The sequence below is a fragment of the Eptesicus fuscus genome, chromosome 6 (assembly GCF_027574615.1).
Source record: "Eptesicus fuscus isolate TK198812 chromosome 6, DD_ASM_mEF_20220401, whole genome shotgun sequence".
Taxonomy (NCBI): Eukaryota; Metazoa; Chordata; class Mammalia; order Chiroptera; family Vespertilionidae; genus Eptesicus; species Eptesicus fuscus.
In genome coordinates, this window is record NC_072478.1 from 8,603,398 (window position 1) to 8,617,520 (window position 14,123).

Here is a 14,123-nt window from a genome sequence, read left to right on the forward strand (position 1 = left end):
AGGGTTATATTTTCTTGTTGAATCATCCCCTTTAGTATTATGAAGTGGCTTTCTTTGTCTCTTGTTATGGTCTTTGGTTTGAAGTCTATTTCGTCTGATATGAGCATTAATACTGCAGCTATTTTTTCATTTCCATTTGGATGGAATATATTTTTCCATCCCATCACTCTCAGTTTGTGTGTATGTCTTGTTCTGAGGTGGGTTTCTGGTAGACAGCATATATATGGGTCATGTTTTCTTCTTCATTCAGTCACCCTAGGTCTTTTCACTGGAGCGTTTAGTCCATTTATATTTAAGGTTATTATTGATAGGTATTTATTTATTGCCATTTTTATATTCTTTATGGCTATGATCCCCTCTCTTTCCTTTTCTTCTTAAAGCAGTCCCTTTAACATTTCTTGCATTGCTGGTTTGGTTGTAATGAACTCTTTTAACCTTTTTTCTGTCTGGAAAGCTTTTTATTTCACCTTAAATTTTAAATGATAGTCTCACTGGATACAGTAGTCTTGGATTTAGGCTTTTGCTTTTCATTACCTTGAGTACTTCATACCACTGCTTTCTAGACTAAAATGTTTCTATTGAAAAGTCAGCTGAAATTCAAATGGGAACTCCTTTGTAGGTAATTTTCTGTCTCTTTCTTGCTGCCTTTAAGATTCTTCCATTGTCTTTAACAATTGCCTTTTTATTTTTATTTTTTAAAATATATTTTTATTGATTTCAGAGAGGAAGGGCGAAAGAGATAGAAACATCAATGAGGGGAGAGAATCATTGATTCACTGTTTCCTGCACACCCCCTACTGTGGATTGAGCTCACAACCCAGGCATGTGCCCTGACAGGGAATTGAACTGTGACCTCCTGGTTCATAGGTTGATGCTCAACCACTGAGCGATGCTGCCTGGGCAACATTTGCCATTTTAATTATGATGTGTTTAGGTGTGGGTCTCTTTGGGTTCATCTTGATTGGGACTCTCTTGTGTCTCCTGAACTTGTGTGACATTTTCCTTCCCCAGGTTGGGAAATTTTCTGTTATTATTTCTTTAAACAGGTTCTCTGTTCCTTGCTCACCCTCTTCCCCTTCTAGTATTCCTATAATGTGAAAGTTGTTATGTTTCATGTTGTCCCAGAGGTCCCTTAAGCTATTTCCTGCTTTTTAATTCTTTTTTCTATTTGCTGCTCTAATTGGGTATTTATTTATATTTTGTCTTCCAAATCACTGATTCGATCCTCTGTTTCATCCAATCTACTTTTAACAACTTCCAGTGTGTTCTTGATGTCAGATATATCATTCTTCATTTCTGGTTGGTTCTTTGTTCATGGCCTCTATTTCCCTTTTCATGCTGTTGTAATTTGCACTAAGTTCTTTAAGCATCTTTATAACCATTGCTTTGAACTCTATGTCTAATAGGTTGCTTGCTTCTATCTCATTTAGTTCTTTTTCTGGAGATTCTTTCTTTTCTCTCATTTGGGGTTGTTCTTTGTCTCCCCATTTTAGCTGTCTTTGTACTTGCTTCTATGTATTAGATAGAACTGCTATGCATCCCAGTCTTTGTGGGATGGCCTTATGTAGAAAGTGTCTTGAAGGGTCCAGCGGTGTAGTCTCTTTGTTCACTTGAGCTGGATGCTCTAGGAATGCCCCCTGTGTGTGTTGTTTGGGCTCTCCTGTTGTAATTGGGACTTGATTGTTGATGTCCCATTCATGGGAGGGTTCTTCCCTCCAACTTACTACAAATGAGGTTCAACCCCAATGACCTCATAACAGGTGTTATACAGTTGCTTTGGGTACACCATTTGTAGAGTTTGCTCGATTTTGTTCAGATATTGTTGAATCTGGTCCTTTGGTGTGTCTATCCCGGGCCTCCTGGGAGCTTCTCTAGTGCAGTGAATGTGAGTCCCTTTCTGTCATTATTTTTTCAAATGGGTTTTCTTTTTTAAAAATTTAAATTCTTTATTATATAAAATATTACATTAGTCTCCTTCCCCCCCCCCCCATTGAACTCTCCCCAGCCACTCCCACCCCCCAGCACATGCCCTCACCCCGCTATTGTCTATGTCCATTGTTATGCTCATATGCATGCATACAAGTCCTTCAGTTGATCTCTTACCCCCTCACTCATAGGTTGGACATTCTGTTCAATGCTTCTATGTCTCTGGTTCTATTTTTGTTCATCAGTTTATGTTATTCATTATATTCCACAAATGAGTCAGATCATATGATATTTATCTTTCTCTGACTGGCTTATTTCACTTAGCATAATGCTCTCCAGTTCCATCCATGCTGTTGCAAATGGTACAAATTCCTTCTTTTTCACAACATCGTAGTATTCCATTGTGTAGCTGTACCACAGTTTTCTAATCCACTCATCTGCTGATGGGCACTTAGGCTGTTTCCAAATCTTAGCTATTGTAAATTGTGCTGCTATGAACATAGGGGTGTATATATCCTTTCTGACTGGTGTTTCTGATTTCTTGGGATATATTCATAGAAGTGGGATTACTGGGTCAAATGGAAGTTCCATTTTTAATTTTTTGAGGAAACTCCATACTGTTTTCCACAGTGGATGCACCAGTCTGCATTCCCACCAGCAGTGCAAGAGGGTTCCTTTTTCTCCGCATCCTTGACAGCACTTGTTGTTTGTTGATTTGTTGATGATAGCCATTCTGACAGGTGTGAGATGGTACTTCATTGTTGTTTTTCAAATAGGTTTGCATTTTCTTGCTTCCTCTCTTCTCTTTCGGGCACCTCCATGATGCGAATGTTGGCATGCTTGAAGTTGTTCCAGAGACTCCTTACACTATCTTCATATTTTTGGATTCTTTTTTTCTTTTTGCTGTTCTGGTTGGATATTTTTTTGCTTCCTTATATTCCAAATCACTTATTTGATTCATGGTGTCTATTCCAGTGGTCGCCAACTGGTGGTCCGCAGACCACTGGTGGTCTGTGAGGTCCGAAATGTCGGCGACCACTTGTTTAAGGAAACTTTTGGAGCAGCGGTCACCAACCGGTGGTCCATGGATGACTGGTGGTCTGTGAGGTTTGAAAGGTTGGCGACTGCTGCTCTACTTTATTTTTTAAATGTATTTTTTATTGATTTCAGAGAGGAAGGGAAATGGGAAGAGAGATAGAAACATCAATGATGAGAGAGAATTATTGATTGGCTGCCTCCTGCACGCCCCCTGCTGGGGATCAAGCCTGCAACCCAGGCATGTGCCCTTGACCAGAATTGAACCAGGGACCCTTCAGTCCACAGGCTGATGCTATATCCACTGAGCAAAACCAGCTAGGACTCTACTTTTGATCCCCTGTAAATTATTTATTTCATTTAGTGTATTCTTCATTTAGTACTGGTTCTTTTTTATGGTTCCTATGTCCTTTTTCATGCTGTTGAAGTTCTCAGTAAGTTCAGTGAGCATCCTTATAACCATTGTTTTGAACTCTGTATCTGGTAGTTTGTTTGCTTCCATTTCATCTAGTTATTTTTCTGGAGATTTCTCCTGGTTTTTCATTTGGAACATGTTTATTTATCTCCATATTTTGGCTGCTAACATGTGTTTGTTTCTATGTATTAGGTAGAGCTGCTATGTCTCCTGATCTTGGTAGAGTGGCCTTGATGTAATAGGTGTTCTGTAGCACCAGTAGTACAGCCTCCCCAGTCACCTGAGCGGGGTGCTCCAGGTGTGCCCTTGTGTGGGCTGTGTGCACTGTCCTGTTATAGATGAGCCTTGATTGCTGTTGTCATCACTGGGAGGGATTGGACCTCAGGCCAATCGGCTGTATTGGAGGACCAGTTGCAACTACCGTGGAAGAGCTGCTGTGCAGGGGTCGACCCTATAGAACAAGACTTGATTCAGAGGTTTTTTTTGGTGCTAATTGAGTCCATTCCTTGAGTGTGTTACTGGTGGAGGTGGTAGGGTTGTAATCTGACATGGTCTGAAGCTGTCCACTGGGTGCACTAGCTCTGGGGCCTCCTGGGAGGTGTAAAGCCAGCTACTGCCTGTGCCCTCCCTGGGGTCACCTAGCACAAGCTACAGAGATATCTGAAGATGACTGCCACTGTGTTGGGCTTGGAGGTGCCAGGAGAAGCCAAGCTGTGAACCAAGGTGGGCTGCTGCTAGTGCTGGGCCTGGGGCCACTTATGGAGAGGTATGGGGCATGCTAAAGCCAGATGCTGCTTGTTTGAGATGTTTTAGGAAAACCCAAAGGCAATAGAGGCCAGTTGTATGGAAAAGCCACTGGAAAGGACTTAGATGAGCCCGAAAGTTGGGTGGGGCTAGGTCTCAGGGAATCACCAGGGTGGGGAGAACAGTGTGAGTCAGGTTGATGGAGACTCAGATATGGCACCTACTTGTTGTCTCTCTGGGGTATAGGGCGAAGGGCTCAGCAAAGGAACAATGGCCTCTGCCAGCACTTTTGTCTAGGAAAAAGCTGCCCCCCAGCTCTTGCCCTGATGCTAGACAAGTTAGTTCCTCCCCAGATGTCCCAGGTTCAAGCTGGAGCTCAGAGTGAGTTTGAGTAAGTCCATGTGTGGGCCCTTTAAGAGGAACTGGCTGCAACCCTACCAGCCCTCCATCTCTTTCAGCCTCAATCCACACTGGTTTTTATGGCCCATGGTTATGTGTCTTCTCTTTCCAGCACTAAACCCTGGGCTAAGGGGTCTGGTGTGGGGCAGGGACCCCTTGCTCCTCAGGAGGGACCTCCACAGCCAAGATATCCCTCTGGATTAAAAATATCCACATGTGGGTGTGGGACCAGCTGTTCCATGCCTCCACCCCTCCTACCAGTCTGAATGTGGCTTCTTCTTTAATTCCCTAGTTGTAGGACTCCCATTCAGCTAGATTTCAAGAGGTTTTGACTGATGGTTATTCTGAAGATTAGTTGTATTTTTGATATGGTTGTGACAGTATTTGAGTACCGCATTTACCTATGCTGCCATCTTGACTGGAAGCCCTCAGGAATGAAGTTCTGATACATGTTACAACATGGATGAACCTGAAAACAGTTGCTAAGTGAAATAAACCAACAACTCCCTCCCTCCCTCCCCCCCTCTTCCTCCCTTCCTTTCTTTCTTCCTTCCTTCCTTCCTTCCTTCCTTCCTTCCTTCCTTCCTTCCTTCCTTCCTTCCTTTTTTCTTTTTTTGTTAATCCTTACCCAAGTATATTTTTTTCCATTGATTTTTTTAGAGAGAGTGAAAGGGAGGGGGAGAAACAGAGAGAGAGGAACATCAATGTGAGAAAGACACATCGATTGGTTGCCTTCCACACATGCCCAGACTGAGGCAGGGGATTGAGTCTGCAATAAAGGTACATGCCCTTAAGGGGTCTGGTGTGGGGCAGGGACCCCTTGCGGCGCAGAATTGAACCTGGAACACTTCAGTCCAAGGGCTGTCGCTCTATCTACTGAGCCAACTGGCCAGGGAAACAATTTCTTTTTAAAAATTTAATTGATTTAAAATAAAGCTGTTAAAAACAAAAAATTGATTTTAGAGAGAAAAGGAAGGGAGAGAGAAAAACATCAATTTTTTTTGTTCCATTTATTTATGCATTCATTGGTTGCTTCTTGTATGTGCCCTTACCAGGGATCAAACCTGCAACCTTGGTTATCGAGATGATGCTCTAATCAATAGAGCTACTTGGCGAGGGCCAAGCCAATAATTTCATTTCTGAAATGCTTGAAGCTCTATGTACAGAAAGCCATTCCTCCTCTTAGCATCTGGGTGGGCTTAAAACACAGATCTGAAGGCCTCACTTCCCGTTTAACATACTTTATGATATAGACTGGTAGATTTACTTGAATGACAGGGTATTTCTGGAGGGACATACATAGGCAGCACGAGGGAGGAGAGCTGGGTGGATAGGAAACCAGAGAGAGGGGAAGTCTGGCTCATGTGAATAGTTTCAGCATGCTCTGGGGCACAGGTTCTGTCTCTGGTTGTCTAGCACGTGGCCCTGGGGTGATCAAGGCCAAGGAATGGTGTGAGAGTCTGATGACAGAGGTGGTTGGGAGGATCAGCTCTGGATTGGTTCGTCTGCACATGAAAGGCCTGCTACTTGGCATGTCTCTAGGAACTGGGCACCCCTTGGAGGGGCCGTCCCTCCAAGGCCAGAAAGACCCCAGGGTATCAAAGCATCAGAATATAAAGAATAAAAGATATGATCAACAAGCAAAGAGAAGGAGCAGCATTGCCAAGAGTTGGACAAGAAAGCTGGAACAGGACTGGGGGCTGGAAGTCACCATCCCAGTGGGAAATGGCAGATTTTAAGATACAAATCAGGTAGGAGGTTGGGGGCCTCAATGCAGGAACCACCTTGTATCCCTTCCATGCCCTCTGCCTTTGAGCCTTGTCTGGAATGGAGGGGTTGAGGGAATTGTCAGGACTCAGCTTGCAGTCCAGGGCTCTGTCTCTGGCTCGTCCTCCTGGCTGGTACATTCAGTTATTAATGGACGTCTGACTTTTCCACAAGACCTTCTCTAACAGTTTGTAGTGAAGGATCGGGTTTTAGGTTTTGGCTCTTTTTAAAATTTCTAATCTGGTGGTGTGGCTGGGTAGTTCAGTTGGTTAAAGCATCGTCCCAATACCCCAAGTTGTGAGTTCGATCTCTGGTCAGGGCACATACAAAAATCAACCAATGAATGCATAAATAAGTTGAAAACAAACAGATGTTTCTCTCTCTTTCCCTTCTCTCTCTAAAAAACCCCACAATCAATTAAAAAAAAATTCTAACCTGTTGAGAAATAATACACAGTTCATACACCAAATAACTCAGACAACATCCTGATTGGTTTAGACCCTGGCCAAGGAGATGAGTCAATTGAGAATGGACTTGGATGTAGAGACAATGTCAAATAGCTTTATACCTTTCTAAACACTTCTGCTTGAAGCCTGTGGACAACCTTGTGGGCAACCTTTAGTGGATATCAGTATGAGGAGAGGGATGGTGTAATTTTGGCTGGTCTTGGTACTCTCAGAGCTGGCACACAGGAGATTGTTATGGGTTGAATTGTGTCCTCACAAATTTATATGTTACTAGGGGCCCAGTGCATGAATTTGTGCACCTTGAAAGGTACTGTGGGCCGTGAGGCTGCGGTGGGCACAGGGGAGGTCTCAGCCCATCCTCCACGCCCCCGCCTGGCCCTTCCTGCCACAGCCCCTGGTCCCGTCTGCCGGCAGCCCCACTCTCGCCACTGCTGTTTCCATGTGCTGATGGTGCCGGCCATGCTCACACCTGCTGATGGTGCGGAGCTGTTGGGGCCTGTGCCAGTAGCAGGGCCGGCACCATCAGTGGGTGCGAGTGGCGGCTGCTGCCCCAATCGCCCCTCAGGAGCAGGGGGAGGTGGAGAAGCCCTCAGGAGTGATCGGGGCCAGCAGCCACTGCTCACACCTGCTAACAGCGCTGAGTGATCAGGACCGGTGCCAGGCGCTGGAAGCAGGTGTGAGCAGTGGCTCCAGCACTGGCTGCGAGTGCAAGCAGGGCTGGTGCTGGCAGTGGGTGCAAGCGGTGGCGGCTCTGGCGCTGGCAGCGGGTGTGAGCGGGGCTGGCGCCAGCAGCAGGTGTGAGCGCCCAGCAGGACCATAGCACGTGGGAGCAAAGAATTTTCAGTAACCACCAGAGGCTCACCCCGATGACAGTGACCGGCGCCTCGCCTTGGTCTGGCACCCCCGCTCACCTGCTCCACCATCCCACCATATTCCATGTTCTGCTGCCTGCTGCCGACACCCGCCATGTCCTGTGCACGCCCCCTGGTGGTCAGCGCACGTCATAGCGACTGGTTGTTCATTTGTTCAGTTGTTCCACTGTTCGGTCTATTTGCATATTAGGGTTTTATACATATAGATAGTCCTAACCCCCAGTGCCTCAGAATGTGAGCTTATTGAGGAATAGATTCATTGCAGATGAAATTAGTTAAAATAAAGTCATATTGGAGTAGGAAGGGCCTAAATCCAATATGACTGGTGTTCTTATAAAAAGGGGAAATTTGGACATAGACATCCACAGAGGGAAGATGCCATCTGAAGATGAAGGCAGAGATCTCGGTGAGGCAACCAGAACTGTGAGATCCTAAATTTCCATTGTTGAAGTCACCCTGGCAAACTAATACATAGACCTTCTGTTGAAAGAGTGCATAGACATTCAACATTCCCATGTGAGCTGGCCCACTTGGCAGGACTGAGTGCTGAAGGGAGAGATCATAAACACTGAGCACACACGACTCGGCCAACTGGTCTATCGTGCATGTCAAACTTTTGGCAGTTAAGCCCCTAAGATAATTTTTTTTTTTTTAATTTTTAAAAAATTAACTTCAGAGGGAGAGAGGAAAAGAGGGAGGGAAAGAGAGAGAAACATCAATTTTGTTGTTCCATTTATTTATGCATTCATTGGTTGATTCTTTTATTATTTTTTTAATCCTCACCTGAGGATATTTTTCCATTGATTTTCAGGGAGAGTAGAAGAGAGAGGGTAAGACAGAGAGAAATATTCATGTGAGAGAAACACATCGATTGGTTGCTTACTGCATGCACTCTGAATAGGGCCTGGGCTGGGGAGGAGCCTGCAACCAAGGTATGTGCCCTTGACCAGAATAAAACTCAGAATACTTCACTCTGCAGGCCAACACTCTATCCACTGAGCCAAAATAGCCAGGGCCATTGATTGATTCTTGTATGTGACTTGACCAGGGATCAAACCCACAACCTTGGTGTATCGGGACAATGCTCTAACCAACAGAGCTACTCAGCCATGGCATGATTTTTGTTTTTTAATTGAGGTGAAATTCACATAACAGAAAATTTATTTATTTATTTATTTATTTATTTATTTATTTATTTATACCTACCTCACCTGAGGACATGCTTAGAGAGAGGAAGGGAGAGGAAGAGAGAGGAAAAACATGGATGTGAGAGTGCAACATTCATTGGCTGCCTCCTGGATGCCCCAACTGGGGATTGAGCCTACAAATGGGTGTGTGCCCTTGACTGGGAATCAAACCAACAACCTCCGGGTATACGGGACAGCGTCCAACCGAGCCACACAGGCCAGGGCTGTCTTGAAGTTCTTAATAATTTTTTAAACTTTATTTTTGATTGTGGTAAAATATACATAACATTTACCATTTTTAGCATTTTTAACTACACAGTTCATGGGCATTAAGTACATTCACATTGTTGTGCAACCATCACCACCATCATCTCCAGAACTTCCTCATCTTCCCAAACTGAAACTCTGTCCCCATTAAACACTTACTCCTCTTCCCCCTCCCCCATCCCCTGGCACCCACCATCTCCTTTATGTTTCTATGGATCTGACTCCTCTAGGGACCTCATGTAAGTGGAATCATACAATATTTATCCTTTTGTAACTGCTATTTCACTGAGCATAATGTCCTTAAGGTTCATCCAGTTGTAGCACTGTCAGAATTTCCTTCTTTTCTAAGGCTGAATAATATTCCATTGTATGAATGGATCACATTTTGCTTATCTGAAATTCTTAATTTTGAACATTTTATCTTTGCACCGGGCCTCACAAAGTATGCAGCCTGACCTGCTGGCTTCTGTCACACTAAATCAAGCAGTGTCTACAGATATCCTTCTACTTAAGTTTAAAAATAACTTGCAAAACACTGCACTTTTGTTTCCTCAGTCACAGAAACAGATGAATGAAATATTTTAGGATTTAAAAATATACCAAAATAAAATCAGAAAGCCTATTTACAAAGCACAGGTAAGGTTTGTGCTTGTTTTTCTGTGGGTCTGGGCCCCAGGTGCCTTCACAACCAATTATCTTCCTCCTTATTTTATCTTCACTCTCCGTGCAATGCTCAGACCTTGCTACCTCCATCTTTGACGCATCCCTTTCTAAGTTTCCCTTATTTATTCACTTTTCATTTTCAACTTTAAATAGTTGTACTGTTGTCAATTTGCTCATCACCCCCACCCCTGCCTTCTCCAGCAGGACGCATATCATTACCAGATGCCCTGTAAAAACCTTTAAATGTCATTGCCCCCCTCCTGGCCCCAGCCCAATCCACACAACCAATGAGAGATGGCAGCCCAGCGGGTGAAATTTAAGCAGAGGGAATGATCAAGATGCAAGGCCACTTCCAGCAGGGACAACAGTACTGACAAGGGTCCGGCATCCAAGGAAATGAAGACCAGTTCCCCTTCACCTCTAGTGTGACCTTGGCATTCAAGGCCCCCACTGCCTTCCTCAGCCCAGCCTGTTAGGGGGATTTGTACACCTTTGAGAGATACATTTTCCGCTGCCTCCCTCCTGGGAAAGGCCTACACGCCTACACCTGCCTTCAGAGCATCTGCACCATGGCTCCCCTTAGAAAGCCTGTGGCCTGCATGTAGGCACTCTGACTCTCTGAGGGGTCCCCATGTGAATTTTTTGGTTGCCACACATTCTGTGTCAAGGCAGACCATCCCCATCACTCCATGTTCCGGTTTTCCTGGGATGCAGCCATTTTATTTACTTGCATGCAGGAGAAAACTTACACTTATTTGTAAGTAAAAACTGGCTTGGGCCCTGGCCAGGTGTTCAGTGGGTGAGAGCGTCATCTAGATACCCCAAGGTTGTGGGTTTGATCCCCAGTCAGGGCACATACAAGAATCAACCAATGAATGCACAAATAAGCAGAACAACAAATAGATGTTTCTCTCTCTCTAAAATAAATAAATAAATAAATAAATAAATAAAATTAACAAGGCTGGGATTCCTTGATATCTCAAAAACAACAACTGCTTTAGCTGGGGCTGTATGCTCTGGACTCCACCCCTGGACTCCAAAGTCTCTCCTGAGGGGCCTCTGGTGGTTCTGGGGCCTCACTCTCCCCATACCCTATGCACTTTCCAGTGGCCATCTCTTTGGTGTAGGCCTGGGGTGGGGGTTTTACACTGTTTCCCAGCAAGGCCTCTCCTTGAGGCTTCACTTGACAGAGAAAAGGGTCTTCATGCCTGAGCCACCAGAACAGCTCCCTGCTGTTCTGTCCCCACCCCCATCTCCAGCTCTGTCCCCACCCCCATCTCTTGTTCTGGATCCCTCCAACTGGAAAGGACCTTTCTGTGGTCTACCCCAGCCCGGCCACCCTCTCCCCCCAGCAGTGGCTCTCTAAGCTGCAGTTTCCTTTGACACCCAGGCCCCAGATGTTGCCACACGGAGTTTTTAGGCCCTGCACCAACGCCTTCAACTTGAGAAAACCAACTGGACAGAATGTAGTCCTTGGAATAAAGGTAAAAGGCAAATTTAAAAATTCCATAGTCTCCAAGAAGCCCCAAGACAACTTGAAAACTTATGAACAGAGACAGGTGGCAGGCAGGGCTGGTGTTGTGGGCATGCTACCCACGCAGGCACACAGATCCCACACTAAGAGGGCCCTGTGCTCAGCTTAATGCTCTGGTGTTGCTGTTTTGAAATTCTTAATGCTTTTCCTTAAAGCATATATATATATTTATATATTTATATATGTATATGTATATGTATATGTATATGTATATGTACTAGAGGCCCGGTGCACAAAATTTGTGCACAGGGATGGGGGTGTCCTTCAGCCTGGCCTGCACCCTCTCTAATATGGGACCCCTCGAACGATGTCTTACTGCCAGTTTACAGGGATTGGGCCTAAACCGGCAGTCGGACATCCCTTTCGCAATCCAGGACTGCTGGCTCCTAACCGCTCACCTGCCTGCCTGCCTGCCTGATTGCCCCTAACCCCTCTGCCTGCCGGCCTGCTTGCCCCCAACTGCCCCCCACCACCGGCCTGCTTGCCCCCAAATGCCCCTCCCCCCCCGCCAGCCTGATCACCCCCAACTGCCCCCCGTGCCAGTGTGCTCACCCCCAACTGCCCCCCTGCTGGCCTGCTCACTCCAAACTGCCCTCCCCCGCTGTCCTGATCACCTCCAACTGACCCCCACTGACAGACTGCTCGCCCCCAACTGGCCCCCCTGCTGGTCTGCTTACTCCCAACAGCCCCGGCCCCCCACCAGCCTGATCACCCACAACTGCCATCCCATCCTGGCCTGATCACCCACAACTGCCTTCCCCTCTTGGCCTCTAACCGCCTCTATCTCGGCCCCGCCACCATGGCTTTGTCCAGAAGAACGTCCGGAAGGTCTCCTGGAAGGTCTCCCAGTCTAATTAACATATTACTCTTTTATTATATAGATACAAGCCTGGTGCACGGGTGGGGGCCGGCTGGTTTGCCCTGAAGGGTGTCCTGGATCCAGGTGGGGGTCCCACTGGGGTGCCTGGCCAGCCTGGGTATGGGGCTGAGGGCCATTTTCAGGCTGGCCACAGCCCATTCAGGGTGGTGGTGGGGGGTCCCACTGGGGTTCCTGGCCAGCCTGGGTGAGGGGCTGATGGCTGTTTGCAGGCTGGCCACGCCCCGCTACAACCCAAGCTCCCAGCCCCTCCTCTTTTCCTTTTCTTTTTTTTTGTTTTTCTTTAGTGCCTCCTTGAGCGGAGGTCAGGGCCAGCTGGAAGCAGGTATCTGGGATTTATTTATCTTCTATTATTGAAACTTTGTAGCCTTGAGCGGAGGCCAGGGTCGGCCAGGGTGGGCTGGAAGCTTGGCTTCCTCCATTGCCAGGGGCAACCCAAGCCTCCTGCTTGCTCCAGCTCCATGGCCACCGCCATCTTAGTTGGGTCAATTTGCATATTTGCTCCTGATTGGCTGGTGGGTGTAGTGGAGTGAGGGTCAATTTGCATGTTTCTCTTTTATTAGTGTAGACATATATTTAAAATGTTTTTATTGATTTCTTTTTTTTTTTAAGAGAGGAAGGGAGAGGGAGAGAAACATCAATGGGCTGCTACCTGCACACTCTGTACTGAGGGTTGAGTCCCCAACCCAGGCATGTGCCCTAATAGGCAATTGAACTGACGACCTTTTGGTGCATGGAACAACACTCAACCAACTGAGCCACACTGTCCAGGGCATTCTTTTTTTTTTTTTTATTTTAATATTTTTACTGATTTTAGAGAGAAAGGGAGAGGGAGACAGAAACATCAATGATGAGAGAGAATCACTGACTGGTTGCCTCCTGCACGCCCTGTACTGGGGATGGAGCCTGCCAACCCTGACATGTGCCCTGACCAGGAATCAAGCAGTAACCTTTTTTTAAAAAAATTTAATAAATCTTTATTGTTCATATTACAATTGTTTCTCCTTTTTCCCCCCATAGCTCCCCTCCACCCGGTTCCCACTCCACCCTCTGCCCTTACCTCCCTCCCACTGTCCTCATCCATAGGTGTACGATTTTTGTCCAGTCTCTTCCTGCACCCCCCATACCCCTTTTCCCCTGAGAATTGTCAGTCCACTCCCTTTCTATGCCCCTGATTCTATTATATTCACCAGTTTATTCTGTTCATCAGATTTTTTATTCACTTGATTTTTAGGTTCACTTGTTGATAGATATGTATTTGTTGTTCATAATTTTTATCTTTACTTTTTTTCTTCTTCCTCTTCTTAAAAAATACATTTCAGCATTTCATATAATACTGGTTTGGTGGTGATGAACTCCTTTAGCTTTTTCTTATCTGTGAAGCTCTTTATCTGACCTTCCATTCTGAATGATAACTTTCCTGGGTAGAGTAATCTTGGTTGTAGGTTCTTGCTATTCATCACTTTGAATATTTCTTGCCACTCCTGTCTGGCCTGCATAGTTTCTGTTGAGAAATCAGCTGACAATCGTATGGGTGCTCCCTTGTAGGTAATTAACTGTTTTTCTCTTGCTGCTTTTAATATTCTCTTTGTCTTTTGCTCTTGGCATTTTAATTATGTTGTGTCTTGGTGTGGTCCTCTTTGGATTCCTTTTGTTTGGGGTTCTGTGCGCTTCCTGGACTTGTAAGTCTATTTCTTTCACCAGGTGGGGGAAGTTTTCAGTCATTATTTCTTCAAATAGGTTTTCAGTATCTTGCTCTCTCTCTTCTTCTGGCACCCCATAATTCTGATGTTGGTATGCTTGAAGTTGTCCCAGAGGCTTCTTACACTATCTTCAACTTTTTGGATTCTTTTTTCTTTTTGCTTTTCCAGTTGAGTGATTTTTGCTTCTTTGTATTTCAAATCTTTGACTTGATTCTTGCATTCCTCTAGTCTGCTGTTGGGTCTCTATAAAATATTTATTTCAGTCAG